This window comes from Lolium perenne, chromosome 2, assembly GCF_019359855.2.
Source record: "Lolium perenne isolate Kyuss_39 chromosome 2, Kyuss_2.0, whole genome shotgun sequence".
NCBI classification, from domain to species: Eukaryota; Viridiplantae; Streptophyta; class Magnoliopsida; order Poales; family Poaceae; genus Lolium; species Lolium perenne.
This window is the reverse complement of record NC_067245.2, coordinates 4906345-4911268: the sequence shown is the minus strand read 5'-3', so window position 1 is coordinate 4911268 and position 4924 is coordinate 4906345. Positions and strand designations below refer to the sequence as shown.

The following is a 4924-nucleotide window of genomic DNA, read 5'->3' as shown; positions in this document are numbered from 1 at the left end:
CTTAGTTCCCCCTTAGCTAGGTGTCTAGCGGGTGTGTGTCGATCATGTGTGCCATGTGTTGACGATGTATGATGATCGTGTGTGCTACATGCCACATATTTGTATCACGATGATGTTGTTGCTACGTTTGATATGATGACGATGATGATTATGTGATGTGCTACATTTGTGATGCATTTCAATGTATATTACTGCCATTTGTGATGATTATTTGCTGTGCTTGCTGTGCTGGACCAGGAAAAGCGAGGGAAACCAAATTGTAAAGTCTGTGCCGACGGCAGCCCCCTAGCCGTGCCAAATGGCAGGAGCTGTGCCGACGGCTATGCCGTCGGCATAGAAGAGGGGACGGCAGCTGGGCTGGCGGAGCGCCTGGCGACGCGGCTGGGCCGATGGACCTAGGCCGACGGCTTGGCCGTCGGCACAGGAAAAGGGATGTGGACGCGTGGCGGCTCCAGGCCGTCCGAGCACAGCAGCTGGGCCGACGGCTTGGCCGTCGGCACAACTCCCTTCCTGGCCTAACGGCCGTTAGACGCTCAGCGGGCCCCACTCGGACTGTGCCGACGGCTACTGTGCCGACGGCGTTGTCTGACCGTCGGGCTGGACGCTGTGCCGACGGCGACAGGGGCTGTGCCGAGGCGATATTGTGCCGACGGCGGTGTGCCGACAGCCGTCGGCACAGGCCGGGCCGACGGCAGCGTACGCTGTGCCGACGGCTGCCGGCCGTCGGCCCCTCGGCGGGTTCCCGTAGTGCCGGGAATTAAAGCGCAACAGAAAAATAGGTTTGAATGTACTCGGTCGGTCGGTGGTTTGGTTGGGACTGTATGTGCAAAGGAATGAAGACTAGTGGTATTGCTAGTGGAGTATTGATACGAGACGACTCTGTTTTGAGTTTGCTACCCATGTACTAATGTTCATGAGGGGTCCCAGGAAAGTTACACAATGATGAACAACTGCATGTAAAATTTCTTAGAAGGTTATATATGAAAATTGATAAACTTGCAAGTAATTATATAAATATATTATTCTTGAAGTTTGCAAAAATAATTCTATCATCAGAGGTGCCACGGCACCAGCCTACCCCCTGCTGACTGTGTTCATCTAATAGCACCTACAACTAGCTGCCATCACCGCTCCCTCTATTACATCAATCTTTTCAATTAACCTAGAGCATGCCATTCACGTGGCACCAGAGCTATGCGGTAATTTTTTAGGTTCAAATTATAGCCAAATTAGTATTACAAATAAATAATACATCCTCCCTTAAAAAATCTGAAGATCCACATCCAAAAAGGCCCATGATTCTTGAAACAGAAATACACGGGCTCGTGTTGAATGGAATTGCATAGTACCTTCTATTAGATCGATCTTTTGGATAAACTGACTAGAACATGAAGTCCCCACAATCCAGGTAGGAGAAAATAATTCACGGTTGAGACCGGAAGATGTATAATTCCTCTAAGTGGCAGCATAGTGTTCATATACATATAGAGTTTCCCTATTGTAGCTACTCATCTCTTTTGTTCCAAGGACCAAAGAAAATGGAAAATAATGATTTTTTTTGTTTAATCACAGTTTCAAAGAAAAAAGGTAAAAAAATTAGATTCCACTTAAACCTTTTTCAAATTTTATTTAAGAAAAATGTGCCGATGTCTTTCATAGCATGATAAAATTGTCAATATACTTTACTAACTTTATGCACGAATTTTTTATAGCATTGTCAATAGACTTTATATATGATTTGATTTTAATTTGTCGAGTATTTGCATGCTTTCATCCTATGAACCAAACAACAGATTTCCACTTTCATTGGTACTTTGTTTTGCACACGTATTCCTATGACATGTCTCTGTTTTTATATCTATATTAGAAAAATCTACCAACTAAGGAGGTGTTTTTGTCGCTCTATAGAAAAAAGAGGCTATTGTGAGTTTGGGGTTTTAGTGTTCCATTGTTATAGCGAGTATTTTCTGTGTAAGAAAATCAAACCACATCTTGATGTTTAATTATATGCCGAAAAATTTAGATGTCCTACTATGTGCAAAATATCAATGTCAAATACCTTGTATACGCGGAAAGAACACATCATTGCCCACATCTATAATGCCTTTTTTCTTCTTTTGCTAGTTCAAATACGATCAAGAATTTAGTTAGTTCTAGGTTGACTCTAGAACCGATAGTTTTGTATAATGATTTGTGTATACGAGAATTGCACATGACCGTACAGTTGTATGTAGACTTGCAATTGCACATATATTTTTTCCTGTTATACATGAATTGCACATAAAATTTGGTGGCATCATTTAACCGAAAGTTAAGTTAGGTCTAGGCCGACGGGAAATAGCCCTGTCCCAAGTTTTTCTGATAAATTTGAAACTTTAAAGACTGTTCTAAGTTTTTTTTCTTGGAATCGAGCATAAAAGATAAGATTTGGAGCTTGAAATTCGAAACGGGATAGAAACCCAGAACAGGTTAGGACGGCATCTAAATCTAGAATATAGCTTAAACTATTGAAATGGTGAGACTATGTGTTTCTTGAGAAATGAGAACGAATCAGCGATCGAAGAATCTTGTTGATGGGTTTGTTATGTGATGCCGTTTTGTTATTTCTCAATTAGATTATGGTCGGCAGCCAGTAGTCACCACCAACCGTGCTGGTGTCACTCCTACTGATTCCATCCCCTCTACCGGCCAAGCTGTTGCCGGGATCCCGATGGAGACCACGCCCGCCGACGAGAAGCCGCTCGTGCTCCTGGCGCAGCCGCTCTTCCCGGAGTTCGCGGCAGCGCTCGCCGGCCGCTACCGGTTCGTTCTCGCCGTGGACGCCGACGCGGCGGCTGCGGCAGAGGCGAGGGTGCTGCTCGTGCCGGGGCTCGCGCCGGTCACTGCCGAACACCTGGCCAGGCTCCCTGCGCTGGAGCTCGTGGCGGGCACCTCCGTGGGAGTTGATCATGTTGATCTCGATACTTGCCGGAGCCGCGGGCTCAGCGTGACCAACGCCGGGCCAGCGTTCGCGGTCGACTCGGCCGACTACGCCGTCGGGCTCGTGGTGGCTGTGCTCCGTCGGGTGGCCGCCGCTGACGCGTACGTCCGGAGGGGCAGGTGGTCGGCCGACGGCGACTACCCTCAAGGTTAGCAGTACTTCTTGTCGCTAGTGACAAGTGCCGTGCCGTTCCGCGTTCAACGACTCTGTTTTCACATAGCTCGCTGCCATGGTCAATAGATCGCGGTGGCCAGAATTAGTTCATCGACATCGCTGTGACTGTACAATTACAACGCATGGTATCCTTTCTTGATTCATCTTGCATCGCGCTTGCAAATTGAATCTCGAACAGAATTAAATCGGACTCTTGTGCAATGGCAGGTGAGCGGGAAGCGAGTGGGGATCGTGGGGCTGGGCAACATCGGCTCCCGCGTCGCGCGGCGCCTCGCCGCCTTCGGCTGCGCCGTCTCCTACCACTCGAGGTCGCCGAAGCCTTCATCGCCGTACACGTTCGTCCCCGCGTTGCTCGACCTCGCCGCCGGCAGCGACGTGCTGGTGCTGTCCTGCGCGCTGACGGCCGAGACGAAGCACATGGTGAACCGGGAGGTGATGGAGGCGCTGGGGAAGGACGGCGTGCTCATCAACGTCGGCCGGGGCGGCCTGGTGGACGAGCCGGAGCTGGTGAGGTGCCTGCGGGACGGCGTGCTCGGCGGCGCCGGGCTGGACGTGTACGCGAACGAGCCGGCCGTGCCGCCGGAGCTGTTCGGCATGGACAACGTCGTGCTGTCGGACCACCGGGCCGTGATCACGCCGGAGTCCATGCGCGGCGTGCTCGAGGTGGTCACCGCCAACCTCGACGCCTTCTTCTCAGGGAGGCCGGTCGTCAGTCCTGTGCAGCTCTGAACTCTGAATAAAACCGACGTTGATCGAAGTCGTCCCGGCCTGTGCGTGTGATTCTTTACGATCTGAACTCCGAAGAAGCTTCATCCTGGAAACTGGAATAGTGGAGTGCTCACTTCATTGTCGACAAAAGATGCGTTCCCTTATTTGGAAACACGAAAGATGCCACCTAGTAAAATCAAATTTCTGAGTGAACTCAGTCGAATGTAATCTTGGAGCAACCGATCAGGAATTTGAGAATATTCTTGCTCCTAGATTGTTAGATTATAAGTCGGTTTAGTTTTGCTTGTGTCTCAAGTTAGGGTTAACCTCATTGGCCCCTATATATATTCTTTGTAAAACCGAATGTATCATCTATCAATAAAGACAAATCATATTCTTTCATGGTATCAGACACCGATCCGATCTAGGGTATGGCTCCCCTCCCAAGCGGTCGCCGCCACCGCCCGGCTACTTCGAGCGCCGCGACGCCCTTATCAACGCCAAAGCCAAAGCTCTTGCCTCCCAACTCTCCACCTCCCTCGTGCTAGCCCCTCCTCCCTCTGCTCTCTCCTACACAGATACAATAGCTGATGTTACACCCTTCATCCCAATTACATTAGATCTTGCTGCTCACAACTATTACCATTGGTGCCATTTGTTTGAAGTTCATCTAGGGCGTTGCAATCTTCGTGGGCATGTCGATGGCTCCGTTCCGCCTCGTCCCGATGATCCGCAATGGGTCAAGGACGATCTCGCCATCATCCAGTGGATCTACACCCGCGTCTCCACCGAGATCTTCAACCTCGTCTTTCGCAGCGCCGCCACCGCCTCCGCCCTTTGGTCGGCTCTTCGGCAGCTCTTCCAGGACAACGTTGACGGCCGCGTCACCAGCCTCAACAACGAGCTTCGCAACACCGTCCAGGGCGACACCTCCATCAGCACCTACTGCCAGCACCTTAGTGCTATCGCCGACGAGCTTCGTGAACTCGGCGATCCCGTGTCCGATCGGCAGCTCATCAACATCCTTGTCGCTGGTCTCAGTAACGACTTCGACAAGCAAGC

General features: G+C 50.2%; 1 pseudogene; it reads left to right on the top strand.

Annotated features, from left to right (window-relative positions):
- Nucleotides 1-2633: 2633 nt before the first annotated feature.
- On the top strand, nt 2634-4264 carry LOC139835937 (glyoxylate/hydroxypyruvate reductase HPR3-like; annotated as a pseudogene).
- Nucleotides 4265-4924: the final 660 nt, after the last annotated feature.